General features: G+C 48.7%; 1 non-coding gene across 1 annotated transcript in view; it reads right to left on the minus strand.

The window, feature by feature from the left end:
• The window catches only part of LOC106507828 (uncharacterized), a 29,408-nt gene extending 18,087 nt beyond the window's left edge, over nt 1-11,321 (minus strand). Inside the window, exons 1-2 of the transcript XR_014815255.1 lie at nt 9,870-11,321; nt 168-341 (exon numbers count right to left, since the gene is read on the minus strand). This is a non-coding gene — a transcript (uncharacterized LOC106507828). The remainder of the gene's footprint in view (nt 1-167; nt 342-9,869) is intronic.
• Between the last annotated feature and the right edge of the window lie 1,640 nt (nt 11,322-12,961).

The following is a 12,961-nucleotide window of genomic DNA, read 5'->3' on the forward strand; positions in this document are numbered from 1 at the left end:
CCTTTAGACGCCAAGCAGAGTCTTATTCAGCATTATGTTTGAATCTTTCCCTCCCACATCGTAATTCCTGTTGGTTAACCCCAGGGGTTCCAGAAAGTCTGGTTCCCCATAGGGCTTGGAGTGGAAATACAGAGAATAAAGTGAAGAGACTTTAATGGGAAACCTGCCTGATTCACCCTTCTCTGCTGAGACCTGTGCGGAGTTGGCAGCCTCAAAGGCAGGGGCTTGTGGTCCAGGGGAAACAGGAAGTGATCTGCAGCCAGTGCGTGGCGGGTGGCCATGGAGGAAAAGGCCTCGATTAGCAGCAGCAGTTCCAAGTTACAGTTAGAGGATGACAATGCCTGAAAGTGAAAGAGGATAGAGCTTGGATCAGACAAGGGGTAACTTTCGGACAATAGGAACGCATTTACACAGTAGGTAATAAAAAAGAAAAAAAAATTACCCCTACAAGTTTAACATTTAAATAGTTTCAGGAAGGGTTGAGATTAATTTGTCTGATAATATTTTAGGGCTGGAAAGGGACCCAGACACTGTCTAGTTGAGGAGTTCTCAACCCTGGCTGCGTATTACAATCACCACAGAAGGTTTTAAAAAAAAACATTGATGTCCAAGCCCCAGACCAATGAAACACAATCTCTGGGGTAGAATGTGGGCCTTAGGATTTTTTTTTTTCTAATTACAGGAAGTTGCAAAAATAGTACTTAGAATCCTATGTACCTTTCACCCAGTTTCCTTCAGTGGTGAGGGCCATTTTAAACAACTGCAAAACAACAGCAAAAGGTGACATTTGGTACAATGCTGTTAACTAGACTACAGATTTATGCAGTTTTCGCCATTTTTACAAGCATGCATTTATTGGTTGTAAGTGTGTGTGTGGGGTGTCAATGAAATAAGCATTCGTGTGTTTTTAAAACGTCTCCAGAAGATCCAAATGCAGAGTCAAGGGTGAGAACTAGTAGTTTGGTCCAATCTACCCTCATTTCACAGGTGAGGAAACTGAGTCTAGAGTGTCAAAGTGACTTGTCCAAGGCCACTCTGTCTTTCTGGAGGGAAGATCATCACTGCGCAGGTCAAGGCTGAACTACTGAAGGGGGGGACCAAGAGCTAGAGGGGACACGTGCCTAACTGTTTAGGTCCCTTTAAGGGGCAAACAGAAAATACAACCTTCGGTAGCCCTTCCAGCCTCATTAGATATTTGTTTATTTATTTATTTATTTATTTATAGTATTTTAGGCCGCACTCTCAGCATAGGGAAGTTCCCAGGCTAGAATCGGAGGTTGAATCCGATTCCCAGATTGAATCGGAGCTACAGCTGCCAGCCTACACCACAGCCACAGCAATGCCAGACCCTTAACCCACTGAGTGAGGCCAGGAATCAAACCCGCATCCTCATGGATACTAGTCTGGTTCTTCTGTGGTGCCACAACCGGAACTCCCCAACCTCATTAGATTATTGACAGACATTTTTTAAAGTTTCATAAAAAGCAAAGGGCCTGGCCAAGGGTACCCAGCCTGCCATCGTAGTTATTACCATCAGAGAATTCTGGCCTGGAGGGATCTCGGGCCCAACCTCACATGGACATTCCCATATCCTTTGACCTCCTCTCTGTGTGGTTCCCTTGGCTTCCTTCATGTGGCAAAGGGACATTCAGTGGCTGCGACACACCGTCAGTCTCGTTCAGACACCCTCCTGCCAAGCTCTCTGGGGAACATTCTTCCCACCTCCACTGAGGTCTGAGCCAGGCGGGTGGGAGTGCTCACCCACTTTCTATGCGGTTCTGTGTCCCAAGTCTTTTTAGGGCTGCATATGGAGGTTCCCAGGCTAGGAGTCCAATCGGAGCTGCAGCTGCCGGTCTACACCACAGCCATAGCAATGCTAGATCCAAGCTGCATCTTTGACCTACACCGAAGCTCACGGCAACACCAGGTCCTTAGCCAAATGAAAGAGGCCAGGGATGTAACCCGAATCCTCACAGACACCATGTCGGGTTCTTACCCCACGGAGCTACAGTGGGAACTCCTGTGTCTCCATTTTATGTGCTTTGGGGCCTGAGTGAGCCAGAGAACTGTCTCCTTCCTTGGTGGCAACCAGCCTCCAACCACTCTGTCCATCAAATGCAGCACAGCCAGCGGAGGGCGTTGCAGGTGGGCCCAGCCCATCTCCTTCTTGGCCAGAGCCCCTCACCTGCCTGAGTAAACCTCTCTGAGCTCCAGCCTTTACTTGAGACAGAAAAACACAGCCAGGACCTCCGTTTGAACTCTAACTGGAGTCTGGGCCCAGGGCAGCAGTGGGCTGAGGGCCTGCACAGATGGGTGTGGACGATTAGAACCGTCCGGCTCCTGACCCCTGCTCTCCTCCTGAGGACTGGGTGCAGCCAGTCCGAGCTGGATGCGAGGAGCCAGGCAGGTCTAAGCAGCCTCTGCCACAGGCTTCGCATGCAGAGATAGACGCAGGCTGCGGGGAGTTTCTAGGTGGTGTCTTTAAACTTCTCTTTCAAGGGTTTAAGCACACACTCACGCAGCTTTGTGAATAAGAAATTGAAAAGGCTAAAATGTTCTCTGTGTGCGCAGGGGTTTGCAGGAGGATCAAAGCTACAATGTACTTGGTTGTTCTTGCCTGAGGCTTCCCCTCCCTGCAGTGGGAATGGCTGGAGGAGGCCATCCCCCACCTCCCTGTTCCTGGGGGAATTGGAGGGGGGTGCGAGACCTGGTTAATTACCTGGAGGAGGCCCCCTGGGGAGGACAGGACGGAGCCTCCTGATCTGGTTAGCCAAGCGGAGCCTGAGTCTCCGCGTTCCCTCCCACTCCCGAAACAGGACAAAGGAGCATGCGCTTCCCTCTGTCTCCTTCCAACACCAAGGAGAGCCGGTATCCAGCTTCCCACGCAAAGCAATACGGCCCAGACTCACGAGCGCTGGAGCCAGGCAGACCGGGGTTTGATTTCTGGTTCTACCACTTAATTGCTCTGTGACAATTAAGTGGTAGAACCACTTGAGAGATCAAGTGCCTTGATCTCTCTGGGCTACAATTTAGTGACCAAAACACACAAATCCTAGTCATTCAGTAAAACTCTTCAAAATTGGTTTCATCCTGGGAACTCATAAAATGCTGTTTTTTTGTGTGTACATTAAAAATATATTTTTGGAGTTCCCGTCGCAGCTCAGTGGTTAACGAATCTGACAGGGAACCATGAGGTTGCAGCTTCTATCCCTGGCCTCGCTCAGTGGGTTAAGGATCCGGTGGTGCCATGAGCTGTGGTGTAGGTCACAGACACGGCTCGGATCTGGCGTTGCTGTGGCTGTGGTGTAGGCCGGCAGCTATAGCTCTGATTCGACCCCTAGCCTGGGAACCTCCGTATGCTGCAGGTGCGGCCCTAGAAAATACAAAAAAAAAAAAAAAAAAAAAGAAAAAGAAAGAAAAAGAAAAAAGAAAGAAAGAGAATAAGAGTGAGGATGCTAGAACACCCTGACCCCTCTTGGAAAAGGGAAAAACCCACCCCATAAGCCAGGAAGAAGCAGGGACATACAAAGAGAGATCTGGTGGGTTTGGCAGCCTGTGATGCTGGGAAGGGCAGACCTGGGTTACCTCTGCTTCAAGGAAGACTTTGAGGCGTACTCTTGGTCCTCTAATCCCTTTACATGGAGCCTATAAAGAGGGGGAATGGCACCCACCTCGTGGCCAGAAGACTGAAGCTAAGAGGTCAGCCAGCTGGGAGCCCCAGTCAGCTGTCTCCAAACCTGCCCATCAAACCACTGTATCTCCAGCTCTCAGCCTGACTCCTATAACCACCACCGGCCTCCTTACCCAACCTCATCTCCCCGTGTGGTGTGGGGACCATCCTCCCTCCTGGCCAAGTGCAGTCCGTCTTATGGCTCCTCTTCCCATCATGTCCCTCAGCTCCCACATGCTCAGTTGACAAGTGTAAAGTCACGTGGAGAAAACGGTGCTGAGGTTGTTGTTCCACCCACACAAGCCACCGCTTCTCCAACCACTGTGAATTGTTCCTTCGTTTGCTGGGGAAAATAAAATTTTTGTCTGATCCACAGGTCTGCCATCTCTAAGGGGTCACTCCACTTTTTGAAATTCAGAGAAGAACATCGAATTTGCCAGAACTCCCTCCATCATCTCAGCCCACTCTGCACTGTGTACACCTGCATGGGACTTCAGAGCTGTAGGCTGGTGGACCAGGCTTTTGAAAATAAAGTTGATTTCAGGCGTTCCTGTCATGGTGTTGTGGAAACAAATCAGACTGGGAACCATAAGGTTGAGGATTCGATCCCTGGCCTTGCTCAATGGGTTAAGGATCTGGTGTTGCTGTGAGCTGTGGTGTAGGTCGCAGACATGGCTCGGATCCTGCATTGCTATGGCTGTGGCTACAATTTGACCCCAGCCTGGGGACCTCCATATGCCGCAGGCGTGGCCCTAAAAGGCAAATAAAATAAAATAAAATAAAATAAAGTTGATTTCGGACTAAATTGATCCAAAGCAATCTAGACTATTCTTCAGTGACTTTCCTTCCTCTTTTTTTGGGGGGGGGGCTTTCTCTCTTTTTAGGGTCATACCTGTGCCATACAGAGGTTCCCAGGCTAGAGGTCCAATTAGAGCTGTAGCCACCGGCCTACACCAGGACCACTCTTGACCTGAGCCACGTCTGTGACCTACAGCACAGCTCACGCAACGCCATCTTCTTAACCCACTGAGCGAGGCCAGGGATCGAACCTGTGTCCTCATGGATGCTAGTCTGGTTCGTTAACCGCTGAGCCATGATGGGAACCCCTCTTCAGTGACTTTCTATAAAGCCAGACATCCCCTCCCCCAAAAGGTCTCTGTAGAATCCCCTTGCAGCTAACATTAGAGCCTTTTTGGCAATAGCCAGGAGGATTTTTACAAGCCCTGGAAACAGTCAACCTCCCCTATCTGCTCCATGTTGCAGACCCTGGGCGCCTCGTGTAATGAGCCAACTTCTCATAAAACAGCAGCGTTTGGGCCTGAGATGGTTCTCAGAGATACGCTATGCAAATATCCAGTCGGTTTCACCAGAGGACAGGAGTTTTGTTTGGAAAAAACACAGTGAGTAAGAAGCTAAGGAGGAGCTCAGGATCTCAAATTGGACCACTGGCCCCGGACTTCTTCCTGAGGGTCCCGGAGGATCTGGGTGAAGCTCAACACAAGAGGCTCAAGCCTGGTGCAACATATGTTCTAACCCTAGGTTTCTCAGACGAGGGCTCTTGGGCAAGTCACTTAAGTGATGCAAGCTTGTTTGCTCAGTAATCCATCATCTTAACGCCCACCTCCCAGGGCTCTTGTCAACACCAAGGGAGAGAAGGGGAGAGGGATGAAGCCCTCCTGACAAGTGCAAGAAGCTGAGAGAAGTGGAGGGACTTGCCCCAGGTCACACGATGACAAGCTGTAGTTTACATGCAGGTGCATCTGATACATACTGTGTTCTTTCTCCCCTGAGCCTGGATATGATGGATGAGAAATACAGGCGTGCATTTGTGCATGATTGCTGTAGCTCCCCGTGGGGTGATGCGTTTGAACTAAACTCTCCTCAAGCCCAGTTCCAGCCCAACAAGGACGCTGTAGAAGCCAAGTTTTAACCCCAATCACAGAGCCTTTCAGAGAGATCCAGCGCAGTGCAGGATTTCCACAAGCACAAACTCAGCTCAGATTCTCTCGCACAGTTAGGATTAGAAGCTGAGGCTCCCAGAGTCTGCACAAGCAAGTTGTTGTGGCAGCCTCATACCACACTCTTTTTTTTCTTCTTCTTCTTCTTTCTTTTTTTTTTATTGGAGTATAGTTGATTTACAATGTATTAATTTCAGGTGCAGAATATATATATATCCATTATTTTCAGATTCTTTTCCCATATAGGTTATTACAGAATATGGAGTAGAGCTCCCTGTGCTATACAGTAGGTCCTGATTAGCTCTCTATTTTATATATAGTAGTGTGTATATGTTCATCCCAAACTTAATTTATCCCTTCCTGTACATTTCTCCTTTGGTAACCATAAGCTTGATTTTGAAATCTGTAAATCTAGTTCTGTTTTGTAAATTAGTTCTTTTGTATCATTTTTATTAGATTCCACATGTAAGTGATATCATATGATATTTGTCTTTCTCTGTCTGACTTATTTCACTTAGTATCATAATCTCTAGGTCCATTTGTTTTGCTACAAATGGCATTTTGTTCTTTTTATGGCTGAGTAATGTTCCACTGCATAAATGTACCACATCTTCTTTATCCATTCCTCTGTCAATGGGCATTTAGGTTGCTTCCAGGCCTTGGTTATTGTGAATAGCACTGCAATGAACACTGGGTACATGCCTCTTTTCGAATGATGGTTTTCTCCAGATAGATGCCCAGGAGTGGGAACACCACACTTTTGCATTCATCCCTGCCCACTCCCTTCTGAGCACTGTTTTGGAGCTCAGAACTCTCCAGATTCCAGAGCAGCAGTTATCATTAAAAGTAATAATTATTTGTTTTATGGAGCACCTAGCAAGGTCAGGCAGATCCTTAATAATATCTGATATTCAAAATGAAACTAAGGGTAGGTATTTTTAACAATTCTCATCCTCTGGTAAGGAAAGCTGAGGCCTAGAGAGGTGAGGTGACCTGCCCTGGGTCATACAACCAAGAAAGGTGGGCAGGATGCACAGCCAGGTCCTCTTCCACGCTTGTCCCAGGAAGCCATCCATCTCATCCACTGAGGGCAGCAGCCGAGCAGCACACCCCAGATGCCTGCCTCTGTATGGTCAGGCCAGACTCTCAAAAATGCAAAACTCACAGGATAGGCAGCAATGCAAATGCACACATGACCTAAAGTGGATCTACCCTGATGGGCAACCCAGGTGACCACTTGGCCATGGAATGTGCCCAGCCTGATAAGAAGGCAAATGTTTGTCACCTTGTGGAGGCAAGACGCGTGTCGGGTTTCACTGCTGGGCTGTGGCAAAGCAGGAGTTGAATGTGGTCTCCACCTGCCAGGACCGGCTGGCGCTGATGCCCATAGCTTGCCAGGCCTGGCTGGCCCAGCGCTAGGCCCCAGGCTGCACTTCTAATGTCTCCCTAGTGGGGCACAGTCCCAGGGCACATAAAGCAGCAAAACCGAGGGACAGCGTGCCCCTTCAGCCTCTCCATGCCCTACCCTCTTTCTGGGTCAGCACAGCCCCCCGTCACCCGGACTCCAAGGCCAACTCTAGCCTATTCTACCTGGATGACCCCGGGCAGGCCATTTCACGTGTCGGAGCCTCCGTGCCAGCTGGGGAGTAAAACGAGGGTAAAAATGTCCACCTCCCAGGGCTACGGTAAGGACCAAGGGTCCAGTCCTGTGAAGCCAGCACAGCATAAGTGCTCAATAAATCCTGGGCACTTCCTCACTTCTCAAAGCAGCCTCCCGCCCGGAATTTCAATTCCTCTCATCTCTGGCCTCATTCAACGTAGCATTTTATGAAACACTGGCTTGGCTCTGTCGAGCTCCTCCTCTTCTATTCATGTGGACGTCCTGTTCCTCCCAGAGCTCCTTAGTCAATCGTTCTCTCGTTTCCCCGCAGAGCACTCAGCACAGTTTGGGGCGACAGGATGAGCCCTCGGCGACTAGTGGGCTGGAGCTCTTAAGTTTGTTCACAATACACTAAACAAAGAAGCAAATATCGTGTGACGGAGTTTTTAAGGCTCATGGGGTGTACTGCATCATGTATTTCACCCTGGCAAAATGAAGCTGGTGCTGGTTTTATTTCCATTTTACAGGTACTCAACGTCTCAGGGTGGTTACACGGAGTGTCTGTAGTCACGAGGACAGGAAGTAGAAAAAAATCAGGGTTGTGGATTCAACTTTGAACCCACACCTGTCCATCCCTAAAGCTCATGCTTTTAACCGTGATCTTAATCCCAGTTACTCAGTCAGGGTCTGTTCTGTAGGACCAGAGGGTCCCACCAAAAAAGCCCATGAGAAGTTGAAGAAAAAGGAAAACCTATGCAGCCAAGTGAGCCAATGGGACACATTTCCTTGAGCTGTAACAGTAGGGCCCCATTGCCCATCCATTCCTGGCTATTCCAACAGAACTTGAAGAAACATTGCAAATCAACTTTACTTTGATAATGAAAATAAATAACCCGGAGCCAGGGGTTCAGAAATGCAGCCTCTTGTTTCTGGAAGGGATTAGCAAGGAGATCCCACCGTGTAGCCCTGGGAACTACGTCCAGTCACTTATGATGGAGCCTGATAACGTGAGAAAATAGAATGTGTACATGTATGTGTCACTGGGTCACCATGCTGTATAGTAGGAAAAAAATAACGTATTGGGGAGATTTTTTAACAATGCAAAATAAATTAGAGGGATCTAAGTTTAAATACACAGGAAAAAAATAACGTATTGGGGAGATTTTTTAACAATGCAAAATAAATTAGAGGGATCTAAGTTTAAATACACAGGTTAATACTTTTTCAGGCATTTAGGTTTTGTTTTGTTTTGTTTTGTTTTGCCATTTCTTGGGCCGCTCCTGCTGCATATGGAGGTTCCCAGGCTAGGGGTCGAATCGGAGCCGTAGCTGCCAGCCTACGCCAGAGCCACAGCAACGCGGGATCCAAGCCACGTCTGTGACCTACATCACAGCTCATGGCAATGCCAGATCGTTAACCCTCTGATCAAGGGCAGGGACCGAACCCGCAACCTCATGGTTCCTAGTCGGATTCATTAACCACTGCGCCACGACGGGAACTCCGCATTTAGTTTTTAAATACAGTTATGTATAATACAGTTTAAAATCTGAATCAGGAAAAAAAAAAGAAAGAAAGAAAAAAGGAAAAGGAACACTTGATGAGAAAAGACCAAGACAAGCTCTGAGAGGGAGGCCCAGGGTGGCCTGGCATCTTCCTCCCTAATCCAAGATTGACTCAACCATCATCCGGACTATAGCCCACACCCCATTCCTGCTAAACCCACACAGAAAAACAACCTGTCAGATTCAAAAGCAGGGAGGAAAAATTCCTTCTTTTTAGAATCTTCTCCTTAAATGTTTTCTTCCTCAACACCAAAGCCTAGGAGGACCATGGGATGGAAGAGAGCCAAATAATTTCTACCAACTGAAAAAGTAATCTTGCTTTTTAGTGATCAGCTTTATGGCAGACACCAAGGAAGGGCTGGCTTTCGAGTGCTAGTTCCACCTGTCTGCTACACCTCAAAATTAAAACCATTTGCATATTGGTTAGAGGGCTTTGAGATTCAGAAATTCATGTGCTATAACGTGAAAGCCAAAAAAATCAATCACAGCCAGTCAGGACTTGTTCCCAGGAGAGAGAACTGAAATGGACCAGCAGCCACCCCGGCATCTGGGCTGCTTTCCCTGCAGGGAGGTGTTGCTAATGTCTGGCTCTCAGCTGAGTTTGGCCTCTTCTCAGGAGCCTGGCCTGACTTTGTCGATCACACTAAGCCTAAGCCTGGCTCCAAGTGTGGGGCCAACAATGCTTTGAGCCCCTTTTGGTGCTTCTAGACTCAAGGAAGACAAGGCAGATGGTCAGAGAAGGTGACCTCAGGACCAACATCTCAAACAGACCGGGAGGGATTCTAAGCAGAAAGGAGAAAGGAGGCCCTGTTCTGTGCCAAGCCCTTTGCATACGTGAGCCCCTTTAACTGCACCAACCACCAGCTCAGAGATCAGTCCTATTACCCCCATTTTTTAGATGTGGAAACTGAGGCTTAGAGAAGTACAGGGACTGGACCGGCCTCACAAAGTTAGTAAATGGAGTCAGGATTCGAGCCCCGGCCTGCCGGCACCAGAGCTCAGCTCATTGCCTTCTGTGGCTTCCCCTCAAACGCTGACAGAGGCCCGCACAGCAGCCTGCAGTCATGAGAGTGACTCACCTGCACATACCACAGCCGGCAGTTCAATGGCTTCATCCCGGGTCTCAGGTCAGATGGACTGATAACTGGGGTGGAGGGTCAGGTAAGGTGGCCTCGGAGATCGCGGTTTGACTGGTTCCACATGCTAGTAATATGCAAGGCGCCGGCTGTAGAGACGGGGCTGGGTGCATGCCAAGGCCATGGCCTGGGACAAAGGGCAAGTGCTCCAAGGCCCCCGAAGCCACCTGACCCTTCTCTCCCTGTTGGTTGCAGGGCCCTAGGCATTACAGGCGCTCTCCGGACCTGTTATCTCTCTCCAGGCTCCTTGCTGTTGAGGCTTCAGCCCTCCCTCTGGCCTAAAGACACACTGAGGAAGGAAGGTGGCCACTCCAGAGTAACCACTGCCACCAGCCGTCCAGCTTCACAAGTACATGCTCTCCCGTCTGAAAATCCATTCCTCACGGGTGCTGGGTGATCCGACTACCAGTGGCTCTGTACCCCGTTTTTCCAACAGCAAAGACCAGGGAGAAGGGACGTAGCAAGTACTGAGGTCTCCCCTCTGCCAGTTACTGTGCACATAAGAGATCTCTTTTTATTCTCCCAAGAGCTCAGTAAGGTATCAGATATGGTTGGAGCCCCATGTTACAAAGGACAGTTACTGTCGTAATTAGAGGCATAGGTTCCGAGGAAAAGATCGCCTGGGTTCAAATTCTGGCTTCTCTTCTTACTGCTGTGTGCCCTTGGGCAAGTTAATTTACCCCTCTGTGCCTCAGTTTCCATACTCACCAGTTCTTCCCTGGTTTCCAGCCTGCTGCCCTGCCCTCCTGCAGATTTTGGATTTCCCAGCCTCCTTAATCATGTGAGCCAGCTCCTTAGAACAAATTTCTCCAGATAGATAGATGATAGATAGATACATACATACATACATACATACATACATATATACATACATAGATGGATGCACATCCTATTGGTTCTATTTCTCTGGGGAACTCTGACTAATACAGATAATAATAATACCTGTTTATAATACAGGTGATAATAATGCCTCATAGGATTGCTGTGAGGAATAATGAGTTAAGATATGGAAAGTTCTTAGCATTTTGCCTGGCACCCAATAAGAACATAACATGTATCATTTTATGCTGTAAGGATGAAAATAATGGGTCACATAACCTCCCCAAGAGTCAAAATCCAGGACTGTCTGACTCAAGTGGGAGAAGGAAAGGAGATTGCTGAGGCACAAGGAGAGAAAGACACCATGCCCAGGGATAAGAAAAGCAAGGTGTCCAGGGCTGGATTCCAGTGGGTCAGAGCCAAGGACATCTGGGTTTGGACCGAGCCCAAGACCGAGAGGCAGAGGCCTCCAGGAGGAGAGCTGGGGGAATAGTTAGGATGATTAGGATGGCCTGTTCTGTTCATCTTCCCCAACTTTTCCACTCAACGTCTCCCCTGCATTTCTTGGGACTCCCATAGTCCTGGGCAAACTGGGCCAGACGGTCACTCTAGGAGCAGTGCCATTGGGAAAGCAGAGATCTGAAGGCTCTGAGGCTCCCACATCCTGTGAGACCCTTGGACTCACGCGATTTGCTTTGGGGCTTCTGAGGGAGCCGGTCTCGAGGGAAGAGAGCATTTGTTGATTTCACCTAGGAAGCGACAAGCCTCCTCTGCGGGAACCACTTAGCTCCCTTAAGCTCTGAGACCACTGTCTCCCCACTCAGAGTTGGCCAGCCCCTCGAGATGTGCCCAAGCCTTCCTTACCACTTAACCCTGTTTGGGGACCCCCATCCTGTGCTCTGACAGCCACACCCTGGACCAGAACGCAGTCCGCATTGGATTCGGAACAGGCAACTCAGGCACGCGCACACCCCACCCCCCCACAAGAAATAGGTTTCCTTTAAGGATGAGGACGAGCCAAGTGCTCCTGGGCATGACTATCAAAGTGTCCTGCGATGTCCAGTTTCCTGCAGACAAAGAGCTTCTGATGCCCAGAGAGACCCACGTTCCTATGACCGGCTCCTCTGAGGTCCCACTCTCTCAGGGAACAGAAGTTTCCAAGAGGCATGTGGGGAAGCAATGCTCCCACCTGAGCTTCTAGGCTGCCCAGTGACTAAGGCATGGCTGCTGTCACATCCCCGGAAGGGAGTTCCTAGTCCCCAGGGTTGACGGGGAGGATGCTAGAGTCACCAAGGCAGGGATTGTCACAAGCAGATAGGTCTCCTTCAGAAGCCCCTTCCTGTCCCATCTCTGACTCTCTTTTGCTCCATGCTTGGGGCTGTCCTCCAGGGCAAGTCTCCAAAAAACAAACTTAGTCTCTGCTGTCCCGTTCTCTCACTGCCGTGCTCTCGGCATTCCTATCAGATGGAAAACCAGGTCTGATGAGCTCCAAGGTGCCAAGATGCAAAGGCGCTGCCCCTCCTGTGGAATTTCCACCTGGGTTTCACCATTTAGAAGCTAGAGAAAGGGAGAATGGGCTTTGGGCCACCCTTTGGCTCGTGGAATTGGGCACAGGGAAGGAAGGAGAGGGGGATGATAGTTTCAAGAAGCTCAAGATGGTTCAAGAGCTCCGGTTGCAGAGCTCCAGTCAATCCACCATGAGTGTCACCATGAAGGCTTCCAAAAGCAGGTCAGGAGCACATGACCTCCTTTGTGTCCTTTCAAGCCAAGAATGGCCAATACTGGTCTCATCTACCAGGCTCCAAGAGAGCTGGGGCTTGGGGTCAGTTATTATTCTTGGATTTGAACCCAGATTTGCTTCCTGGGACCACTACTACTATTATGAGCATGAAATTAGCTAATAACCCACTGACACATGTAAGTGATTAATTAGCACCATGTCTGATACATTTTCAGTGCTCCATAAGCATTAGCTTTTCTAATTGATGTTATCATCCAATTTTCACAAAGAATTGGGACTAAAAGAGTTCCACAGTTTTTTCAGCGTAAATCATACCAAGTGAAGTCAGAACTAAGATGACTGTGCCATGCTGGTAGGAAAAAAAAAACCCACTAAATAAAGCATACTACTTTACTGGCATTGCCTTGATGACCTGAAATCCTGAATATTTGCACATATTTGCTTTAGAATGCTTAAGAAGTTGGGGTTATAAAAT

Source organism: Sus scrofa, chromosome 9 (assembly GCF_054392235.1).
Source record: "Sus scrofa isolate SSC_HxYL_T2T_F1_AM1 chromosome 9, Sscrofa_HxYL_maternal_Yorkshire_Landrace_v2.0, whole genome shotgun sequence".
In the NCBI taxonomy this organism is placed as follows: Eukaryota; Metazoa; Chordata; class Mammalia; order Artiodactyla; family Suidae; genus Sus; species Sus scrofa.